General features: G+C 40.5%; 1 protein-coding gene across 1 annotated transcript in view; it reads left to right on the plus strand.

The window, feature by feature from the left end:
- The first annotated feature begins 20080 nt into the window (after positions 1-20080).
- Positions 20081-24825, plus strand: part of QTMAN (queuosine-tRNA mannosyltransferase) — a 413460-nt gene continuing 408715 nt past the window's right edge. The window contains 1 exon segment of the mRNA XM_078327881.1: positions 20081-20292. The gene's annotated coding sequence lies outside the window, so the exon portion shown is untranslated.

Here is a 24825-nt window from a genome sequence, read left to right on the forward strand (position 1 = left end):
CCCTCTCCAGGCTTTACTTGCCCCCTGACCCCTTTTCCTCTCCCAGGACTGTATTTCCCCTGCCTCTCATTTGCCTCCCAGCAACCTAAGCAGAACAATACTGGAAATCGCACTGGCACTCTGACAAAAAGGAGAGCAGTTGGAAAGAAAACTTTACTCATAAAGAAGGAGACAATTGTCTTAAAAAATATCTGTGGGAAGGTGTTTGCTAAATCATCTGCATCAGATATGGAACTTTCAACAATATGGTTTCCACTTGGGTGGAAGTGGGCAAGAAGCACCTTCTTGAGCTAGATGACTAAGCAGACACAAGGAATTATAGACCTCAGTAAATTAGGCTTGAATAAAATTCAAGATCCCCCCAAACGCCAGCCCTGCTTATTTGTGTTCTTTCTTTTTTTCTGAAAGCCCCGTTGCAGGAATTCAAAGGGCCAAATTCTGCCCTCAGCTGTGAGTCATGACTCCCTTGAAGCCAAGGAACTCATATGTATGTACTCAAAGGAAGTATTAGGCCTTGGGGACTCAGGTTAAATAACAACAGCCCGGTCGTTTGTTTGCTTATTTGCTTAAACCTTTATAAAAGAAGCACAAGGCCTGCTGTACCTGAATGCCTTATTATAATCATTTTTAAAATACACAGTAGAATTTAAATTCCCACAGTGGATCTCCTGCATTTGAGCAGAAAGAATAACAGTCTATCTTACCCTATGCCCATGTCCAGGAGAGAGCTGTAAGGAAGGAGGCAGGAACGAATTTCTAACGTGCCAGCCTTTCGCTGAGAAAGTTCTGTTTTTATCCCCAGGGAACTCAACTCAAGGGACTGAAATTCAGTGTTCCTTGTAAACTGTAAGAAATACCTAAACAGGTTTTATTTTTCTGAGCTAGGTTGGAGGTAGCCACTCCACTGGCTTTAGGAAAAACTAAGATGTATACGTTGGAATTCCACCCCCGGACTTCTCCCTTTAATCCCCTCCTCTCTTGGTTCACATGCCGTTTTCTCCTGTCTCCTGGACTTTCCTCCCACAGAAAATAAAAGTCATAACCAATATCAGTTCTCTTCGTTGTCCCTCTCCCAGAGGATTTTCTTTTCCCTACCAGTATAGAATCAATGCACTCTATTTCATCAAGATAATTATGTCATGTATTTTTTTAAACCGGGATAATTTCTCTCACTTCTTAAAAAGATGTGTAAAAATGTTATACTCTACTATTCCTACTATTTTTTATTTTAAAACTTTTATTTATATTGTATTTGTTTAAAAGATGTAGCACACCAAATGATTATAAAACAATAAAAATACAAAGACAAAGCAAAAAGTGAAAGCTTCCTCCAATTTTTTTTCTTAGAGGCAACTACTATTCACAGTTCCCATAGTATTATTTAAAATTAATTTTATCTTTTATTTTAAAAATAGTCTTTTATTTCTTTTTAAATGTTTTTACATTTTTTATTCCTTATTTTCTGCATTTGTTTCTCATTTAAAATTTTGAATGTAAAATGAAATGTTGAAGATGCTGACCAGATAGTATATAATGTTGTCTGTTTTCCAAACCCTTCTCATTTCCCCACTCCCCCGGGAGTTTTTTAGGGGCAGACATGAGTGTCTAGATACCTCTGGATTTTTTTAATATCAGCCCTGGAATGTGGCACCTTCTCTGCCCAAGTATAGATCTGACTGCTGGCAAATTCCTTCCCACTAGCTTGTCCTTATTTTTTGTTTTATAGCCTAAACACAAGTGAAAATGTCTTCCCCTTCGTGTTCACTCCAACTATTACTTAGATGTTCAAATGCCAAGCTTCAGAGTTCATTCTCATTCTCCATTTTTTGTTTTTTCTCTTGGCCTGTGACTCAACCTTTTGGGTTATATGGTGAAATTAGGCCTATGTTTGTTTCTGTGTATACAAAAGAGTAAGCTGAACCAGCATTAACCAAACAAGCAAACAAACAAAACTTTACAACGTTGACATTGTTTACAGACACTAGAGAACTGAGAGGAAAAAAGAAACCTAGTAGGATTATGTAGTAGTAATAAAAACTATATTATTTATGTGAAACGGTTATTATTTATATCTAAATCCTAAGGTATACAGTATTAACAAACTGCCATTCATTATGTGTTATCATTCATTTATCCAAAAAGCAAACATTTGTTGTCCAATGTACTTTAAATTTTGTTGTAAATATAATTTTATTATGCATGGGTTAGACATTGTTTTATAGGTTCAACACCCTCCTTCAAAACGTCATCTCCATTCTTTGGAATGGTTACTATTCCAAATGCACACCCTTCAGGCGACCAGCCAGTATGAGCTGCCATATTTAACTGACACCCCCCAACACATAAACATTATCGGTGGATCCAGGGACAGGCACCAGACCCAACCTAAGCCAAAACCTTCCTTCCCTGGGAATTTTTAAATGAGAACTGACAGTGAATCCATTTTGTTTCAGGCAGAAGCTATGAGGGTGGGACCTGAAACCAGAGCTACTGGCTACTTTGTTTCCAACTCCATGGAACAGTTAGATCTCCATTCCAGCTGCAGGGTAGAATCACCATGGGAACTTTAAAAAAAAATGCCTTGGCACCAGCCCCCAGAAATTCTAATCCACTAGGTCTGGGATAGGACCCAGGTGTCAATATTGCTTTAAAACTCCCCCAGGTGATTCTAATGTGCAGCTAGTGATGAGAACTACTGAAGTGGAAAAAAGTTTACAGTGAGAAAGAACAGGGTCATCCAGAAGAGATGGCCAGAGGAGACACAGGAACACACACTGGTGGCAAATTAACCCTTGTTGTAGGTATTCCACAGGATGAACTGCTTCCAGACTTTTTTCTCATTGTTCTGTTGACGAAGTCTTTTTTCAATTACCTGAGATAGTCCAGTGTCTTTCTAATAAATCCTTTTATCCTAAGCTAATTTAAGTTGCATTTATGTGATTTGCAAACAGAAAAGTCCCTACTAGCTCTCTGTTTTTGTGTGCTCTGGCTTAATAGATTTTTACACTTGCAGAATAGTTTCTCTCCATTCGTGTACTCACTCACTAAATTAAGCAACAAGGCCCATAATATCCCAAGTTCTGTACTAGTTGCCAAGAATACTAAAACAAACACAGTATACAGTCCTCTTATGTGAGCAGCTTCCACTCCATTGAGGAAAATGGGCATGTCGGCAGAGAGAAATAGCAATATAAGAAGTGCTGTGATAAATGTATTGACTGGTTACTACAAGAACACGGAGGAAAGGTATGCTCAGGTGAAATCATGGAAGCCTTCACAAAGAAGGAGGCTCTGGTGTTGCTGGAGGAGTGAATTAGTGCCACCTGGTAGACAAGAGCGGGTCAACATGAGGAACTACATAGCCAAGGACCCGAAATTATAAAAGAGGAAGGCATATTAGGGACATTTAAGTAGTTTTGTTACATCTGGGGTGAAAGTATATACATGCTGCCAGGGAGGGATAAAAGACAGAGGTTAGACAGACTATTGACACCAGCATTTGTCATGTTAAATATTTGAGATTTTGTCCTGTGGGTACTACAGAGACTTTGGAATGACTTAGCTAGAGCAGTGATCTGATCAGATTTATATCCTGGAAAGATTTTTCTGGAGAAGTAATAAGGCAAAGGCCTGATTTTCAGGAAGGAAACATATTAGGAGACCGTTGCAGCTGTCCAGGAGAGAAATGATGAGACCTTGGACTAAGACTGAGGATAAGAAAAAAAGGTAGATTTCCCTGAATAAGACAACCAATTGAGGTCAATTAAAGATAATGTGTATGCAAAAGAAAGAGGGTAACAACCAAACCCTGAAGAAGGTGTGTAAGAAAAATAAATCTCAGGACCTCCAAAATCACTAAATCAAAAGGGAAGGTCAAGCTGGGAACTGTCAGGAAAACTTGTCTCCCATTTTATTCCTGAATAAGACAGCTACAAAAATAAAAAAGCTACATACCTCCCTCATGATTTGCCCACAAGGAATTTCCTTATGGGCCTCAAGACTTTTTATTTATTTTTATTTTTATTTTTGAGACAGGGTCTTACTCTGTCACCCAAGCTGGTGTGTAGTGGCCCAGTCATAGCTCACTGCAGCCTTTGACCTCCCAAGCTCAGGTGATCCAAAAACAGTTTTGTTGAATTTCACCTTGGCAATGTAAATTGATAACTTATCTTCACAAGTGCAGGACAAAGGACAGAACTCAGTCATCCCTCTGTTCACTTGAGACAAATGCATATTGATTGCTTCTTCTGTCCTGTTGTAAAAACGGAGATTCACTGAGCCAGACTAAGGTTTTAGTGACTATTCCTCTACCCACCCGTCACCCCATGTCAATTGTGCCTTCAATGAAAGGCTGATCAAAGACTTAAAAGAATGCAATGTAACCTTTTGTCTCCTATCTACCTATGAACCAGAAGCCCCCCAACCCCACCTTTGAGATGTCCTGCCTTTCCAGACCGAACCAATGTACATCTTACTCATATTGATTGATGTTTCATGTCTCCCTAAAACATATAAAACCAAGCTGTACCCCCATCACCTTGGACACATGCTATCAGGACCTCCTGAGGCTGTGCCACAGCTAAACCTTGGCAAAATACACTTTCTAAATTGGTTGAGACCTCTCTCAGATACTTCTGGGTTCACAAAGGCTTATATTAAGGAATAGGAGATTACAGTTGGCCCTTTGTTCTGTGGCCACAGGTTCAACCAACCCTAGATCAAACTTATTCTGAAAACAAAAATAACAGTACAACAAAAAAAAATACTTTTTTTTTCTTTTTTGTAGAGACAGGGTTTCACCGTGTTGTAACCCAGGCTGGTCTCGAACTCCTGAGCTCAAACGATCTGCCCGCCTTGACGTCCCAAAGTGCTGGGATTACAGGCATGAGTCACCTCACTGGCCTTGTATAGTATTTGGTATTGTATATCTAAAGATGATGTGAAGTATAAAGGAGGGTGTGTGCAGGTTATATGCAAATACTACACCATTTTATAACAGGGACTTGACCATCTGTGAGTTTTAGTATCCTTAGGGGTCCTGGAACCAATCACCCTCGGATACCAAGGGAGGAATGACTGCATACAGGTAGAAGAAAAATTGCTTGCTAAGGATGAGAAGGAGTTAGAGAAGTAGGAAATCATGGTATTGTAGAAATTAACAACATCACCAATGACTTTTGTACTGAGTTTAAGCAGAATGTAATATCTACCAACTAAGGTTTGTTTTTCTTTCTTTAGATATATCTTTCTTTAGATATATTTCTTTCTTTAGATATATCCCAAGACTAGTCAAGGGATGAAACTAAGTAAACTAGGCTGTTTTTCTCTGAGCCTCCTCCCATGACCCAATCTCCTAAGCTAAACTGTATCCCCATTTTGGTAGTCTGGCAGACCAGAAAACTCAAGACAGATGGTAGAGAATGGGCAAAGTAAACAACTAGGTGTTTGGTGCTGACCCACCCAGTGCTGACGAAGATGAGACAAAATCTAGGCCGGCTCTGGACTTGTTGGCAGGTGAGCAAATTGGAGATAAGGACTCTCCAAATAGTTCTGGGAATGCAACAGGGAACAATCAGAATAGGTGGAAATAAGCTTTCTTGAAGCTTTGTATGTGGTTACAATGTGGGAGAGTGATATTCACAAGGTGAGACTATCGGTTCAAGCTCTCAGAACTAATGTGGTATTTCTAACTTAATTTCCTTTGTTCCCTCTAGGCACTCTACCATATAAATGGTACTCAGCTTTTCATTCCTGACTAGTATATTCTGACTAATAAAATCTCCTCCTAATATATAGTCTGCATACTAATATCCATATTCATATGAAATACTATCATGACATTCTTGAATCAGAGGTGGGGTCTCTATAAAGTGTCACATGTTTCCTGGGGCAGAAGAAGGGGCAGTCTGGTGAATGAGTTTTTTTTCTCCCCAAATACATTTCTACCACAGTTCCTTATTACATTTAGTATAAACTTCAGAAACCTTAACCCAGACCTTAAGGCTTTACATGCTCTGCCTCCACCTCATATTACAGCCCTTTCCCCTCCTTGATGAGGTTCCAGCACTACACACATACACACACACACACACACACACACACACACACAAACATGGCGTACTGGATTAAGTATGGCATACTGGATTTAATTAATTAATGATATACTGGATTTAAGACAGAGCTTGAAATAGGAGGGAAGCCCTTTCTTAGGAGCGTAGCAGAGAGAGAAGTTGGAAGGAAGGAATTGGTTATCAGGAAATCACTAGGTCCCAGAGCAGGCTAGAAGTAGGTGCTCTTGTTAGATGAACTCTGTCCCCAGCAATTACTCAGAATGTGCGTCCAGGATCCAGTGGGCAGAATCATCGTCCCTGGAAAATGGGAAATAGAGGCAGAGAGAGGAGCTAACATCTAAAAGTGCCATGAGCTTTTCTGAATGAATAACTTTCTCATACACTCTAAAATATCTTGAAGATAGCTTGAAACTACTTTATGGTAGTTTCTATTTCTACTAGCTATTACTAGTAGTAGTACTATTAGTACTAAACTGGTAGTAGTTTTTGCTACTACTTCATAGTGGGTTAATAAGATAGGTGAAGCTTGTTTACTTGGAAATCAAAATAATACATGAACAACTTCCCTTTCCTTTAAACTTCTAAACACTGATTATAACACTTGGTCCAGGGTTGGGCGCAGTGGCTCACATCTGTAATCCCAGCACTTTATGGAGGTTGAGGCGGGTAGATCACTTGAGGTCAGGAGTTCGAGAGCAGTCTGGTGAACATGGCAAAACACCATCACTATTAAAAATACAAAAATTAGCTGGTCATGGTGGGAGGTGTCTGTAATCCCTGCTACTTGGGAGGCTTAGGCAGGAGAATTGCTTGAATCCAGGAGGTGGAGGTTATGCCACTGCATTCTAGCCTGGGCAACATAGTGAGACCCCATTAAAAAAAAGAAAAAGAAATATTTGGTCCAAAGGGAAAATGCCATATCTTTTAGATCAATAGTCTGAAGGCCATTTTCCTAAGCAAATTAGTGCAGGAACAGAAAACCAAATATAGCATGTCCTCACTTATAAGTGGGAGCTAAACATTGAGTACACAGAAACACAAAGAGGGGAACAATAGATACCAAGGCCTCTTTGAGGATGGAGAGTGGGAGGAGCGTGAGGTTTGCAAAATTACCTTTTGGGTACAATGCTCACTATTTGGGTGATTAAATCATTTGTACACCAAACCCCAGTGAGAAGCAATTTACCCATGTAACAAACCTGCATGGGTACCCCTGAACCTAACATAACAATTGAAAAAGAAAAATAAACAAATAAACAAACAAATAATGTGTCTGGGGCCAGAGCAGGAGTTGTTTCAGCAGAAAGGGCAGGGGGAATGATCTAGGCTTTGAAATTACTATTTTTTATTATGATAGTGAGCTGCAAGGAAAGTTGCTAAATGAGTAAAAGTGAGATCCAAAAAGGTAGTAGAAAGTTCTAAATTATAGTTGATTTTAAATATCCATTTTTAGTAGTTCGAAAAAGACTGTGGGGTAACATCAGGTGCACAGAACTCATCAGTTCTGGCAGCTTGAATGTTGTAGTTATGCGAAATGCTGATTTCTGACAAAGGGGACATGAAGAAAGGGGTTCTAGTAAACTACTCATTTCCAACAGATGTATATACATGAACAAAGACAGAGCTGGTGAGAAAGCCTGGTTTTCTCAGTGACCCATCAGTAAGAGCTAAAGAACAGAGAGCCACTGATGAGAGCAAGAAGAGTATCTACATTCTCAACCTGACCCTCTGTTGAATTTGTCTACTATACGCTCATTTGCTCTTATTTTGGTGTTCTCAGTTGTTTTTCCTTTACTGTGTGTGGTCTGGGTAAGACTGCGTGAAGTTTGAAGGGATTCTGCTACTCCTTCAAGGGTAGCACATGCCATTGACTAGCCATGAGCAGAGAACAGTGATACAATCAATGTTGGAGAATGCTTGGAGCCCTTATGTCCTGATGGGAGTGTTCTTAAGAGACTGCTCACCAGTTTCTTCTGATTAGAACTCTCTTCAACCAGTGTGTCTGATTACTGTCCTCATTCCGGCTAGGATTCAAACCTTATCTTCCAGTCATTTACTTTCAATTTTATGTATTTGTTTACTGGCTTCATTTAGTCAAAGTTGGCTTTCTATATTTGCAAAGGATTCCAGGAGAAACATCCTAGAAATTACCTAGCAGATTACTCAATGCAGGCACAGCTAGGTTATGGATTTATTTCATTAAAAAAAAATAAATTACAGTATTTTTGTACTCTATGAAATTTGAGCAAAATTTAAATTTGATTTTCTTGTGTCATGGCAATGGTGATGCAGAATTTGGAAATGGTATTAAGATTCTGAATATACATCATGCCAGAGAAAGGCAAGGGAAGAGCCCAAGGAATATGGTAAAAAAATAACCTAATCAAGGTGTAGGATTTCTTTTGCTAATTGAGAAGGTGACTATAAAGGAGAAATGAGTAAAGTAAAAATAAAAATAAAATGAGAAAATGTTAATCACTAGCAATGACTTAAGGATATGAAAATAGATGTTTTGAACGTACATAGATGTGATTATTGCATTGCAATTACATAAGAAAATATTCTTTTTTTAATGTATACTGTTGTATTTAGGAGTAAAATGACATAAGGATTTTCTTTAAAATATTCCACCATAAAAACCGCATCAAAGAAGGGATGAGACCTAAATCAAGTGTAACAAGCAAAGTCTTCTTGCTTTGGTGCATGTTTGAGAATTTTCAGAATAACAAGTTTAAAAATACCTAGTGAAACACCTTTAAGAAGTGAATTCTTCTGTGTATGTGTAGCATGGACATTTAGATCCTTTCATCATCTTTGAAAACTCCTTAAAAATTGTGTCTTTTGGCAGCAGTTTCTACCCTTTCTTTTGTAATCTATTCAGTCTCATGATTTAGAAAATATTTGCTTATTAGTGGTGACCTGCTGTCAGTAAATTACTTTATTAACCTCTTTCTTTGAAATATACCCCTCTTCTAACATATCCATCTATACCCAAAGAAAAACCAAATGTTAGAAATGCAAGATAAAATAAAGGTAAAAGACTACGCTTCCCTAGCTTAATTTGCTTGGTCATTCTCTTTAAATGCTAAAATGATATGCCACTGAAATATACCTGACTAGATGTCCTTTATAAAAAAGGAAAGAAATGATATTACTTTTCAAATGTTCAAACTACTGTAAAGATGTAAAGGTACCAGATTCCCTAACACTAGTCTTCTGCTCTACCCTTGATGTTCAAGGATTTTTAAAAACCCAAAGCCAGCCTAGTAAAATTCTATTTTATTTTTATTGCTTCTATTTTCTAATAGCAACCAATCTTGGAGAACGAAGGTCACATGGAACAAAATGAGTCACTGCCCAAACTATGGAAATGCTAGTATGAACAATTATTGTACATAAATTAGTACATACTGCTTCATTCTCTAGCTTGGGTATGGTTAATACAGTCTATAATATAGTCCATCCTCTTGATTTTGCAATGCTTACTACAATAATGAACAATTTGGTTAATCTGCCTGTAAAAATTGATTTTGTTTGTCCTCCAATATTTTGTACTAATAAGATTTTCCCTTTAAAAATAGCTGGTTCTGTCGCATCAACCTCGGACTTTCGTTTTAAAGTGAATCTTCTAACTGTAAAACCATCCAGTGACGGTCTGGACAAAAACAGCATTCTGGTTAACATTCACTGTGAAACAATATGGATGCAATTTGGTTGCTTGTTTGTTTGTTTATTTTTGAGATGAGCTCTCTCTCTGTCACCCAGGCTGGAGTGCAGTGGCATGATCTTGACTTACTGCAGTCTCTGCCTCCCAGGTTCAAGCAATTCTCCCACCTCAGCCTCCCTAGTGGCTGGGATTAAAGAGATGTGACACCACACCTGGCTAATTTCTGCATTTTTTTTTTTTTTTTTGAGACGGAGTTTCTCTCTCCGTTACCCAGGCTGGAATGCAATGGCGCGATCTCGGCTCACCGCAACCTCCGCCTCCTGGGTTCAGGCAATTCTCCTGCCTCGGCTTCCTGAGTAGCTGGGATTACAGGCATGCGCCACCACCCCCAGCTAAGTTTCACCATGTTAACCAGGATGGTCTTGATCCCTTGACCTCATGATCCACCTGCCTCGGCCTCCCAAAGTGCTGGGATTACAGGCGTGAGCAACCGCGCCCGGCCAATTTCTGCATTTTTAGTAGAGATAGGGTTTCACCATGTTGGCCAGGCTGGTCTTGAACTCCTGACCTCAGATGATCCACCTGCCTTGGCTTCTGAAAGTGTTGAGTTACAGGCATGAGCCACTGTGCCCAGTCAAATGCCTGAGTTTACACTGATGCCCTCTCCACCACCAAAAAGGGAGAACATGTTAGTTATGGCATCATTTCATCTAAAACATTTGATATGGTCTTACTCTTTCAGTACATAGAGACAAATGTAGGTGCAAACCTACATTTCAGAGGGGAATATAATATTATCTCTTAAAGAGGGTCAGATAGTTTTATGCAAGTTATTTTTCAAAAGCAATCAGATCTTGAAAAGTTCTGATGATAGGCGACACCAATTGGCATTTTCTCAAATATTCTGCTAAAAGAAAAGAGGGAAGTTTGATAACATCAAGATCAGCTTCCCTTTTGTAAAGTTTTCTTAAATCATAACTTCTTTTCTATAGGAACAAAAGCAGCACAGCCCAATTTCAAAATGGGGACAAATAAATACTAAATAGAACTGAAAAAGATTTCAATGAATGCATTTCATATGATTCTTCCACTCCACTCCAGGAATGTTAGGTGGATTTTTTCAGTGAATTATTTAAAAAGCAACAGGAAAAAGAATACAGTACATTATTTTTTTTTCCTATTTGGTCTATGAATTAAGGGAAAGGTGATGTGTTAAAACATAAAAAATGTTATTAACTATACTCATGGGAGAAGCAAACTATATAGCAAGCTTATGTATTGTTTCAAAAAAGATTTGAGGCAGCTATAAGATTGGTTAGTATGGGCATAGTAACTGACAAAAGAGTCTCTGTAGTGCTTGAGAACCCATGAAAGGAAAATGTTCCCTGCCCTTTCTTTATGTGCATATGTAGCTTTCAAACAGTGATTGTGAAATGGTTCAATAGCAAAAACTGGCCTTCTGCTGTCAGAGAGAATGCTTCAGGGGTAGATCAGCAAACAGTATAGATCAGTGACTTCTGCCAAGTGTACGGCCTCCGTGGAAGTTGTTTTTCCATCACTCATCCCCTCCATCAAAGCCGTGTGATTCATCCTTCCCATAGGTGCTGGACCCAGGTGTGTGAGGGCAGTGCCCAAAGCACACAGAAGAGGAAATCTCTTTGTTTCAGCATTGCACACATCTGTGCAGTAACAAATTCAGTTATATTCAGAAAATAACTGAGTAACGTCACAGAAATTTAGTTGATGCACTTGAGTAAATTTTAAGTACCAAATACAAATAAGTAATTAATCCACTTCTGACTGGCAGTGGACATGGGAACCATATCCATCTGAGAACCCAGATGATGGACTGTTAATGATGCATGGCCATGATGGAGAAAAGAAGATCTAGGCATAGCAGAGACAAAGATATTATATCTAGGTACAGTAGGCTAAAGATTTTACTAATTCTTTACTTTAAGTGAGGATTGAAAAGTAAAGCCAGAACTGAACTACACAAAGAGCATTTTTTTTCCTATCATACAACATACTATTTATGATTTTTGTATATCAATTTGTACTTAAATGATCTATTTAGTAAATTACATTGTTCCTTCTATTATTTGCTACCTGTTTACAGTACAAAGTTTAAAAATGTTTCTGCAGCTGTGAAAGAGGAATAGCAAAATCAGGTTGTGTTTGTCAGGATAGGTTTCACAATACTAGTGTAGTGAACGACGCCTGAGCTCTTAAACTGTTAAAGGTCTACTTTTCATTCATCAGAAGTCTCTTGAGGAGTCTCGTTGCTCTCCAGACCCACTCCCAGGGATGCAGGGTTACTTCTTTCTTAACAGCTACACCATCTGGAAAATGGGGCTTCCAGGGACACAGAAGCGGGAAAATGATAAGTGCTGTTAAGAACCCATAGCTGGCCAGGTGTACTGGCTCATGCCTATAATCCCTGCACTTTTGGAGGCCTGGGCGGGCAGATTTCTTGAGATCCAGAGTTCGAGACCAGTCTGACCAACACGGCGAAATCACGTCTCTAGTAAATATACAAAAATTAGCCAGGCATGGTGGCAGACTCCTATAGTTCCAGGTACTCAGGAGGTTCAGGTGCTGAGGATGACTTGAACCCAGGAGGTGGAGGTTGCAGTGAACTGAGATTGGGCCACTGTATTCCTGCCTGGTTGACAAAGCTAGAAAAAAAGGAACATAGAGCTGGAAGCAACACTTTTCATTTCCCTGCAATCCCATTGGTTCCTAGCAGTTACATGGCCCCAAGCTAATGGCATGAGAGGTGGAAACTGTAAGAGAGCCATTTAATGTTCGGTGGACACCACTGTTCCTGCAGCATCTGATTACTACAAGTAAGATAGGTGCTGAGAATGGCCAGACATGGTAAGCAATACCTCCTCTAGAGTTCTTTCTTGAACTGTAGAAAGCATAAAATCATGGAGGAGCTTATTGAAAGGGCACATTTCCAGGTCTGTGTGTATAGCTCAGTTTAATAGGGTTGAGACGGGACTAGTGTTTTAATCAGGCATCCTATCAAGATATGTGTGCTGCATAGCACACACAGAGAGAAGATTCTGCATTGAGGTGCAACATAAAAATTCTCTTTAGGGGATGGGAATGTAAAGAAAATGAAACTAAAATTCAAAAACAAGTCTTCTGGGAAAGTCAGAGTCAACCTTCTGTTCCACAGGGAGTCCATTCTGCCCGACGGTCCTGGAAAGTTCAACAAATACCCCACCAGTCCTTTGCAGGTATGAATGCAATACTGCTAAAATGTCTATGTGGAAAACAATGATAGACCAGGCCCTTGTCCAGGCTCCTTACTTTCTCCTCAAGATGTCTCTTCTTTTGCCAATTGTTCTTATACTTGACTTGGAGAAACAGCAATAATGGAAAACATCATGTCTGCTTCTTCTCAAAGCTTACAGCTTTGAGAACAGGGTCTTTCCCTTTTTTTCTTTTTCTCTCATATTGTTACCAAGGCATCATGCTCATTAGTAGCTATTCTTTGGAGAGAAAATTAGAAGAAAAAAATTAGATGATAATATGGGTAATTTTAAGTGTAGGCATGCACAAAAGCTTCTTGAAAATCAGGTTGCGGTATGTGTTCTTATTTTAGATGTGCCCCTGTTAACTTTTTCTCAATTAACAGGTGCATACACTTCCCCAAGCTGTCACTGGTGTTTATTTAGCCTGCATGCTTCAAAATCTACTGATGGATGGTACTCAACCAGCTTGAAGCTTGACTTTCAAAAACCAGAGCCTTGAAGTTTTAAGGAGACTTTCTTAAAGTGTGGTCCAATGAATTTGCTAGAATAGGAGCATCTCTCTCAAAGATACCATAAGAGTATCACATTTGTATGTTAATTTTAGTTCAACAAATAGGAAAAATGATTATGAGTAATAGCTCTCAGCTTTCAGATAGTTCTTTTCATGTTCAAAGTGCTTGACAAACATTAATTAAATCACTGGCAGTAAAATTAGATAAATATGTTCTCTGTATGTGCATAGCTGTACCTTCCATGCACACAGTCTTCTAAATCACATCACAGCAGATCAAACATTTTTTTTTTTTTTTTGCCATTTGAACTTGGTTGGCTGACACTGATTCTAAGCAACAGATAATTACTGGAAGGGCTAATCATGAGGAGAGATTATGTAAGCTATCTTTGTTTTTAAACGAAAACATGAATTTATCCTTGATAAAAGGTACAGGATGAACCACAGTATCAAACACTTCTGTCTCTAAGCCACAAGGTAACAATGACAAAGCAAATTCTCTTGCATTATAGTGTTGGAATAGCTAAACCCTAATTTAAAGAGATCATTTCATCAACAGAGAGTACATTTTATGCTTCCTGGGCTACGGATGTTTTTGGCCTCTTTCAGCACCAATAACAAGAAGATTTTAAGGCTAAATATGGTGTTGATTTCAGCAATATGTTAATTGTTCATTAATGCTAGGAATCTTTGGTTACTATTGACTTGAGGAGCACTTGGGCCAGCAAATTAAACATAGTAAATTTCATGATTATTTTTAGAATCACTTACACTTATATTTCCTTCATTGAATTTAATGAAGTTTTCCAAACCATCCCAAGAGATTAACTGCCCCCAATGGATCTTAAAATGAAGTATATTCCAAATAAAAAAGAGTGCTAATAGCATTTCCTCTTTCAATAACACCTAACAAATTAACACACTCTACCCACCGACATCATACAATCAGGAGAAGGCATGCACATGCATGTGTGAACACAGCATAGCCAGAGGCAGGTTTGCTTTCCTGGAGGTGCTCAATTGCATTGCTACAAATGTAGGGCTCTTAGGTTTTGCCTCTACTCTGTCTGCCAAACTAGTTTTGTCTGTTTCCAGGGAAGAAAAGTACTCATTAATGGACTTGCAGTTTGCTGGGCAAAAGAAAGTCCAGTTCAACTGAGCTGTCTTCTTCCAGACTGCAATAGTTGCGCTTGGAGTCATAGTATCTGTATATGTGCATCTCACAGAATGATATTAGTTTCTCTTTAAAAGCCTAGCATCTGGGTGATTTCCCTTCTTTCTTAATGAAAACCTGGAGTTCAGTGAGAATATACAATGTGTCCAAGGTCCAACCCACAGCCTTCATGGTTTAGACTTAAAAGATGGCAAAAATTGAGCCATAACTGATATTTTCCACAGTGTTTCTTTTTTTCTTTTTTGAGACGGAATTTTGCTCTTGTTACCCGGGCTGGAGTGCAATGGCGCGATCTCGGCTCACTGCAACCTCCGCCTCCTGGGTTCAGGCAATTCTTCTGCCTCAGCCTCCTGAGTAGCTGGGATTATAGGCACACGCCACCATGCCCAGCTAATTTTTTTTTTGTACTTTTAGTAGAGACGGGGTTTCACCATGTTGACCAAGATGGTCTCGATCTCTTGACCTCGTGATCCACCGCCTCAGCCTCCCAAAGTGCTGGGATTACAGGCTTGAGCCACCGTGCCCAGCCTTTCCACAATGGAAAAGCCTTTCTATGGTTAGGTTCTTGCCACATCTCAGGAATAAAACCGAACTTTTTGTAATTACCTTTAGAGCAAGGAGTCATTGATGTGACTGCTTTTTGGTCCAGAAAAGCGTATCAGATATGTCTCAAATACATTTGTTTTCCCCTCAGTATGGAGACAAAAAATTAGACCTGATGGGAGTATTTAAATGGATTTTAAAACTCTATAGTATTCCAAAATATAAATGGCCTTAAAAGGCAAATAAAATACACATATCCTTTGCACACTTTGAGTTGTACTGGTTTTTATAGTCAGAAAGTTCACTGCCTCCCTTTCCTTACTTCTTACCTCCTCATTCTATGGAAACTCTTCTCTTGGAGTTCACACATGACATCTTGTTGCTAAGTATACCAGTTTTTCTTTCATGCATATTCTTCTTGACCTTTCTGTTACATTTGAAACTATGGACTCTTTCCAACCAATATTACCTACTACCCCTCTGAAATACCCAATACTTAATCTTGACATTTTCATCTTCCTTGCTAGCCCTGCCATCAACCTTGCTTACCTCACATCACCTCCTGCCTGGATTATCATGCAGGCTTCCATCTGGTCTTCCAGATGCTAATCTCTCCTTCCTCAAATCCAGAATGCCAAAATGACTAATCTTCCAAATTACCTGATCTATCTATCCATCTATCTATTGAGTTTTTTTGGGGGACAGAGTTGCCCAAAAAAAAACTGTTGCCCAGGCTGGAGTGCAACAGTGCAATTCTGGCTCACTGTAACCTCTGCCTCCCAGGTTCAAGTGATTCTCTTGCCTCAGCCTCCCTAATAGCTGGGATTACAGGCATGCACCATCATCCCCAGATAACTTTTGTATTTTTGTAGAGAAGGGGTATCACCGTGCTGGCAAGGCTGGTCTCGAATTCCTGACCTCAGGTGATCCGTCCACCTCAGCCTCCCAAAGTACTGGGAGTACAGGCATAAGCCACCATGCCTGGCCCAAATATCCATAGTTTAACTTGACCTCAAAATCCCTTCTTATCTGAAAGGCCTTACTTACCTCCCCTGCCTCCTTTCCTTCGCGTCACTCCTAGTTGCATATACTCCAGACACACTTGGCTTTTTTATAGTGTCAAATGCACAAAGTTTGACTCCTTCTTAGAGATCTACACTGGCTTACTATCTACCTATTACTCTTCTCTGGATCTTCCATGACTGGTTGTTTCTTTCATTCAAGAGGTAGTTTAAGTGTTCCTCAGAAAGGTCAGTCCTACTCCCTTCACATGCATTCTGACACCTTTGCACATTATTTTCTTCAGAGCACTTGTTACTCTTATAGTTGTATATCTACTTGTTCTTCTCTGTCTCTCCTGAACAGAATGTAACCTCAATAGGAACAGGAGCTTTTTATTTTACTGCCTTACCTCTAATACCTAGAATAGTGCTTAAAGATTAATTAAAAATGTGTTGAATAATGAACTTTATAGATTGTATCACTTCCAATCCATTGGACAGTATTTTTCCATGTTTCTATATAAATATACGATCCAGTTCACATATGTTGTTCTCACTGTCTATGGAACCTACTCTCTATCGTGTTAGGTGCATTGAACTTTTTTCTTCAACCAGATTGTAAGATTTCTTCATCAGAGGCTCTTCCCTTTTTGTACTTTTCTAGGCTTCCACAGCTAGCAGAATTCTGAGTAGAAACATACTGGAATGCATTTGGTACATATTTAACGAACACTTATTATTTCCTCCTATAATATTATATACTGTATTAGTGGGGCTAAAGTAGCAATAAAAATAAGCTGACCGTAAAACACCAGCAGGATCAGGAACAAGGGAAAGTTTCCTTTTTTACCTTCTGATTCTATTTAAACAGTAAACTACAGTTTTCTGGAATGAGGTTGTGATGATGAGGATCTACCTTGGGAAAATGTCTGGCTTCCTTGTCTATCAACTGAGAGGCTGTTCCAGTGAGTGTTGATCATCTTCCAACTCTAAGGTGCCAAGGTCTTTATATCCTGTTATTGACTCTTGCCACAATCCTAAAGTCATCTTGGATTTCATTCTCTTCTTTGATTCCCACACATCCTCAGTGAACCCAAGTCTTTCCTTCGTTGCACTTATGACCAAAGATTCTTATAAATTCTATTTGCTTCATCAGAACCTGACAAGCTATGGTCTTCCGGTCTTGTCCTCCTCTCCCCATCCCAAGTCCACCCAGATTATTTCCTATTAGAATAAATATCTCAGGCTCAAATTTAGGTCCTTTATCAATGACCCTACTCTATTATTTCAGCTAGTTTTCTGTTGTTTCTGAAATGAATCTCCTGCTTTAGCTCAGCGAATCTCCTACTTTCTCCTGTTATTGATGTGCCTATTTTCTTCTTACCGCCTTTAAGCAATTTCCTTTACCTTTTTTCTCTATAAATAAACCTAAATTCTGAATTTCATTTTTTGTTCTTTTCTGTTGTTAAGAAGTCCTCCCTCAGTTTACATGTATTATTTTCCAGTTTAAAATTGGAAATTGATAATTGAATTCTTCATTAATAATGTTGGATTATCATTTTGTGTTTCATATTTTACCTCCCTAGTGATGTTGTAATTTTCTTGGCAGCAAGGACTTAATAATTCTTACAATCAGGCACAGCCGTTGTCACTACTGAGGATGAATGCGTTTGATTGGTTCATGGCTCTGGAGGTCTGGCCAGAATTGTCTGGATCATGCAGATGAACCCTGACTGAGATGAAAGTTGTGCAACAGGAATCCTTGAATCCAGTGGGACAAAGCAGCTTCTGACAAAAATACCTTCCTAGCTAGCGCCAAGTGCAATTTCATACATCACTCAGACCATGCAGGCAAAGCTGCAAAGTCAAAGAATTTTGATGTTAAATAGCTTTATGTAAGTGTTAACTATTAATATGAGCCAGATGCTGGCAGGTATGTGAGACAGAAAGTCTGAATTTGAATCCTGGCTTTGTTTCCAGTTAAGCTGGGTGATATTGGTTAAACAACTTACCCTCTCTGGGCTACAGTTCTTAATCAGATTTAAAAAGATTTAAAAATTTTTTCATTTTAAAATGAAATGATTAGACTCCCAATTATTTTAAGGACCAGATTAATTATAAAATTATGTCATTCTATTTTCAAATCAATGACATGGCAGCCATAACCTTTGGGATTTTTCAGATATCGTGGTTCAATTTAGAATTTTTCCATTTTACAATGGGCTTACCTGGAAGTAACCCCATAAGTTGAGGAGCTTCTTATGACTTAGGATACGGTTACGGTTCCTACTGAATGTATATATATATTTCATACCATCCTAAAGTTGAAAATATTGGAAGTCAAGGACCATCTGATCTGTTGCTAGCATTAAATGCAATTTTGGCTTACAATATTTTTTAACCTACATTGTGTTTATTGGGAAGTAACCGCATGGTAAGTGGAAGAGCATTTTGTACTTCATTCTGTGTAATAGGATTTACTAGTTTCATGTGTAGTCAGGAACACTCACTTTCAGGTTTTGGCATTTACTTCTGTTTCTCAATTTGTGTGAAAGTGGATGGACAGATGGTTTATTAGGCTTTCAAATGTTTACAATGCTGTTGTTCAATTCAACAATGGTTTTAAACTTTGAATGTCCACACAGAGCTGGATTTTGTTTGGAACGGAAGACCGTTTCAACGCTTCAATTTAAGGATAAGAATGTTTACTGACATAACTTAACGCAACTTTGGATATAACTACAAAGGCCTAATCAATTTCCTTTATTTTGGTATGTTTCTTAACTCATTTCCGCATCACAGCCTAACTCTTCCAAGTTGCAGTTTCAAAAATGAAGTTACTTAATAAACAAGACATCCAGTTATATTTGCATGTTTTGTCTTCGCTAGACTCATTTAACCTATACCCTCCTTCCATATACAAAATCCTTTACTTCAGAATCACGGAAATTTAGAAGGAGGGACACATTCTTCACTTTACAGCCAAGAACACCTAGGACTTCCTGGTACTCTTTCTACTATGTATTTTATAAATAAAAGAGCTGAAGTGAAATTAGGTCGCAGGGAAAAAACATCCAACATTTGTGAATTTTAAGCCGCAATAGAAAAATCCCATTCCTTGACATTCAAGTGGCAATGAGAATATTAGTGCATAAAGAAAGTATAGCTGGAATTATGCAAGTCAAACGATGGTCTCCACTGCTGTTGCTTTGCTTTGCGATTTTTAATTGTTCAATGTGACTCTCTTCGTGTAAGTGGGACCGTGAACATGCAGCTGTTGAATACTCAAACTGCAACAGAAGTGTGTGTAGTAGTCAGAACCGAAAGGACGCGAAAAATGCAGTTAAAGGAAAGCATGAGCCTTGCCAGGAGGGATCCGAGGGGGTCCAGAGGTAGGGAAATTAAGACGCCTTGGCACAGCAGTTGTCGAGGAGGTACGGGCTGCAGAGCAGGTAGAGGTGTCAGCAAGAGAGCCGGGAACGCACCGGGGCCCTGAGGCCCCAGCATGCAGGAGAGAGGACGGGGAAAGAAGATGCAAGGGGCCAGGGGTAAAACTGCGGAAGGAAGCCGAGGTCGACCTAGTGAGCAGCACAGACCTTCCAGAAGAAAAGAGAAGGTGACTATGAGAGCTTAGAACGGGACGAGGAGGTTGGGGAAAGAGTATGAAAAAGCTGAAGGGGCGGACGGGGTGTTGACGAGATGGGAAAAGGCGCGCGGGGAGGAGGGGAGCGGAGCGAGGACTGGGGACAGTAGGCAGGTGCGACCAGCCGAGCTCGCGGGCCGGGGCGGAGCTACTCGCGCTGGCGGAAGCGGCCGCTGATTTAGGGACGCTGTGCCGGCAGAGTCCGGGCTGCGCAGGGAGGCGGAGCCTCGAGTGCGCGGGCGGGCAGAGGGGCGGGGCCAACGCCTGACGCGGCCGCAGACCGCGGCGGCCGCGGGCCGGGAGGGGCGGCGGCATTCGCGGCGGTCGCGGGGGAGGGGCACGGCGTCAGCGCGTCGCCGGCTGGGCTGCGCCCGTGGCCAGGAGGGAGAGACGAGGAGGAGGAGGAGGAGGAGGAGGTGAGTAGGCTCCGGGCTGGGGAGCCGCGCGGGCCGGCAGGGAGGCGGGGAGCACGGCCCCTCCCCTCCCCGGCGCCCGCCTCGCGGGGCCGCGCTGCGCGGAGTTCCCAGAGGGGCAGCCGCGGAGGCTGCGGCGCGGGGAGCCGGGGGCGGGGGTTGTGGGGGAGGCGGAGCTGAGAGTCTAGCACTTCCCGGGCGCACGCGCTGCGCTCCCTGCGCGGTGGTCCGCCCCGCGCTCGGAATGCGCCGTCCAGGCCGTTGCGTTTTGTTTCTTCTGCAAACTGACGGGGTTCGAATTGCTTTTTCTTGATGCCTACACGTCGTGCGTGCCGGCTTTCCGCAGCCCGGCGCTCCGCTTCTTACTCGCGCATTCTGCGAGGACGGGTGGGGGCACGTCGCCCTCGCGCGGGAGAAGGGAGGCCGGGCGCCCGGGGTTGGCCTGAGTTGGCTGGGATGCCTGGCCGACCACCAGGGCTGCCCGGCGCTTGGCCCCTTGCAGTGCAAGCCCCGGGCCTTCCTGAGGGTAACCTTGGCGTCTGGCTCCTGGTCGCTCTCGGTTTCGAGACCTCCCCAGCGCCCCACTCCCCTCTGCCAGCTGAGTGTGAAGACCACACTGTGCCCCTCTCCATCCCTTGTCTGAGGATTAAGCGCACAACTTCCCATTTTCATCGGGATCCAGACAGTCCCATTCTGTCCAGGTGGAAAGGTTCTCGAAATTTAAGTCTTGGAAATTCAGCAGCGAAATTTAATACTTTAGTCCCGAAGCATTTTTTTTTTTTTGCCTTCTCTCGCACATACAACTTTTAGAGTCTTCTGATAATTCTGCGGCATTAGGTTATCTTGAGATTCTTAAGTTAACCGCCTTGAGGCCCTGTGATGGCAGGTTCAAAAAGAAGGCTTTTACAATTTTTCCTCCACCCGTATCGCAGTTTGAAATGGAAAACGTGAGTCGATGATTTTCCACGCGAGATGGATTTCAGTTGGCAGCCCCCGGCTGCCGTGGCTCACCTTGGTCATTTGGTACTACCCGGAAGTTGATTTTAAAGCTTAACATAATGGTTAGGTAAAGGAGCTACTGAAAAAGAAGTTCAGTACAATTCAATAGAGCCATTCTATTGGATTCTATTAACTTGTTTAACCTTAAGCTTTAACCATGACAGGAGTTTCATGTAGGAACCCACATACCAAGTGAAATATTGAATTTTAATTCGTGCGTTCCGGGTCTGATTTGGATTAGATCGGCTCCCACTCCCTTTTGGTATACATTTTCCATAGGATCCTGTACTGAATTTAATGGAAACAGTTTTGGTATTGAGGGTTGGAGGAGTACGTCTTGAATCGAGAAACTTTCTTTGGCATACTTGAAAACAATGAATAGGTAAAATCTGAAGCATGATACTTGCAGTAAGGTAGGAAATAATGAATTTTTTGACATCACCAGTTTGCAAAGTTAAGATGGCTTCTTTACTCCTGATTTGAAAATTGTGTTGACGTTTTCATCTTATGCATTACAGAAGTACAAAGTTTTCGATTTGTAAGGGACCTTTCAGCATAATCCAATCCCATTATTTTACAGAAAAATTGAGAATCTAAGAGTTTCTTGATGAATTTAGTAGGAGCCGAATAGAACTAGTTGCCTTAATTAAACACTTAACTAGGTAATTCAGACCTCGTTTATTGTACTAAAGTTTGTTTGATTATGGTATCTTAAAAAGCCAAGTAATTGGCTGGGTACGGTGGCTCATGCTTGTAATCCCAGCACTTTGGGAGGCTGAGGCAGGTGGATCATGAGGTGGTGAGTTCGAGACCAGCCTGGCCAACATGGTTACACCCCATCTCTACTAAAAATACAAAATTTAGGCGGGTGTGGTGGTGCATGCCTGTAATCCCAGCTACTCAGGAGGCTGAGGCAGGAGAATCGCTTGAACTGGGAGGCGGAGGTTGCAGTGAGCTGAGATTGCTGCATTGCACATCAGCCAGGGCCAGAGAGTGAGACTCCCTCTCAAAAAAAAAAAAAAAAATTCAAGTAATTACTAAATTTTAATATTTTTTCTCAATTTATGATTTTAACCCATTAGATTAAAATGCCATAAATTGTTCATAGTTAGGAAGTATTTACTTCTATCAGTTTTAACATTACTTTCCAGTTTTTTGAATTAGTAATTATCTTTCCCTTATAATCGATTCATATTTTTGATTCAGATAGCCTACATCACTTCCAGCAGATTGGTATTTTAAGAGTCTTAGAGTTATGGTGTATATAACCTCGATATAGTTATGTGTCACTTAATGACAGAGGTATGTTTTGAGAAATGTATCCTTGTGGGTGCATTGTAGAGTGTACTCACATAAACCTACATGATGTAGCCTACTTCACACCCAGGCTATAGGGTATAGCTTATTTGTCCTGGGATACATCCCTGTTCAACATGTTACTATACCGAATACTGTATCTAAACATGCCTAAACTTAGAAAAGATTTAGTAAAAATACGGCATTAAAATCTTACGGGACCACAGTTATATATATTCAATGTCTTGTTGACTGAAATGTTGTTATGTGATGCATGACTGTCACTTAGGAAAGGAAATCCTTTTGATAATCTAATTCAAGCATGTCCAGTGTCACATTTCTAAGTGAGGCTCAGATGCATGAGTCCTGAAGTTCTTACTGTGGTGGGATGAATTTTTTGCATCCCAGAGCACAGTGTTTAGTGTAGACATTTAGTAAATACTTGTTAGCCTGTATGCACTTTTCTGGTAGGTGCTTCGTGAAAGATCGGCCATGTCTTACTCATCTGTGTATGCTCGTTGTCAAGTGTAGTGGGTACTCTTTAAATGCTTATGATCTTATTGGGCTTAATCTGATTTTTGACGGTAGCAGTGCCTGAAAGTGCTGAATCATGATATAATAAACTTGAAATAACTCAGTTCCTTTTTTGTGTTGAACTAGATACTCTGTTAGGTATCAGGTGTTAGATACTTGAGAAAAATTGGGGGAGGAAACTTAACACTGTAAATTTTGTTCTTTGACTTATGTTAGTCACTCTGATATTGGGAAAGAACATGACTTAAATTCAGGAATAGAACACCTTAGGTGAGCTAAAATAATGCGATGTTTCCACAAGAGCAAAGTGTGGCAATATGAATTGAGTGATCCTCTGATTGTTACTGTAGGCCACATTTTACAATCTTGCTTTTATTTTACAAGGGTATGTTTTTCAGTATATAGACTTTTGCAAGGAATGTGACTTTCAGAGTTTGGACTACCTTGGCAAACTGTCCTAAATGATATTTTAAACAGCTTTAGTTTGTATTTGATATGTTATGCTTCTTGTTGGTGTTATATAAAGAACACTGTAAATTCTTTTTCTCTTATTCTTGCCTCTTCTTTTTTAAATCAATTAGAATAGTGTGTTTTTTATTTTTATTTGTTTATTTTTGAGACAGAGTCTCACTCTGTCACTCAGGCTGGAGTGCAGTGGTGCTATCTTGGCTCTCTGCAACCTCTGCCTCCCAGGTTCAAGCAATTACTCAGCCTCAGCCTCCTGAGTAGCTGGGACTACAGGCACATGCCGCCATGCCCGGCTAATTTTTTGCATTTTAGTAGAGATGGGTAATGTTGCCCAAGATGATCATGAACCCGTGAGCTCAGGCATTCCACCTGCCTCACCCTCCCAAAGTGCTGGGATTACAGGCATGAGCCACCATGCCTGGCCAACTTTTATTTTTTATTTTTACTTTTTTGAGGCAGAGTCTTGCCCTGTCACCCAGGCTGGATTGCAATGGTGTAATATCAGCTCACTGCAGCCTCTGCCTCACTAGTTCAAGTGGTCTCCTGCCTCAGCCTCCTGAGTAGCTAGGATGACAGGAATGTGCCACCATGGCTGGGTAATATTTTTTGTGTTTTTAGTAGTGATACGGTTTTGCCATATTGGCCAGGCAGGGCTCTATCTCCCACCTTGGCTTCCCAAGGTGCTGGGATTACAGATGTGAACCCTCTGTGCCTGGCCTGCTTATTTTTTTTAAAAAATCGAGGAAAATTTTCAAGCTTTTCTTTTGGAAAGTACCAACCAACACTCCATTCTTTGAATTGCCAGGGAAGATTTGGGCTGAGCAGATGCAGTGCCAATTCCATAGGCTGATTCCTATTTGAACATGTAGAGTCATATGAGTAGTAGCCTTCATAGGGACATCTTTGAACTACGTTCATTTTTTCTACTAATATTATTACTGAAAGCAGTTGTACAGTAGAGTAGGATGGTGTTTAATTTATAGGAAGCAAATCATCTCACATCTATCATTGCTTCTGATGTCAGTCCTAGTCTGCCTGGCCTACCCACTGCCAGATCAGTCTCTTCCACTCAGACAGAAGATACCTAAGACCTCTGTCACCTACAATAGGAAGGATCTGTAATTATTCTCGTGCCCTGAGCATCCATTGCTCACAAAGATGTGCTATCTCACCATGACCTTGGGATGTGCTCAGTTTGCCTGCAAGATTTTCATTTTTAAAGTACTTTTCTCATAAGGA

This window comes from Callithrix jacchus, chromosome 6, assembly GCF_049354715.1.
Source record: "Callithrix jacchus isolate 240 chromosome 6, calJac240_pri, whole genome shotgun sequence".
Lineage (NCBI taxonomy): Eukaryota > Metazoa > Chordata > Mammalia > Primates > Cebidae > Callithrix > Callithrix jacchus.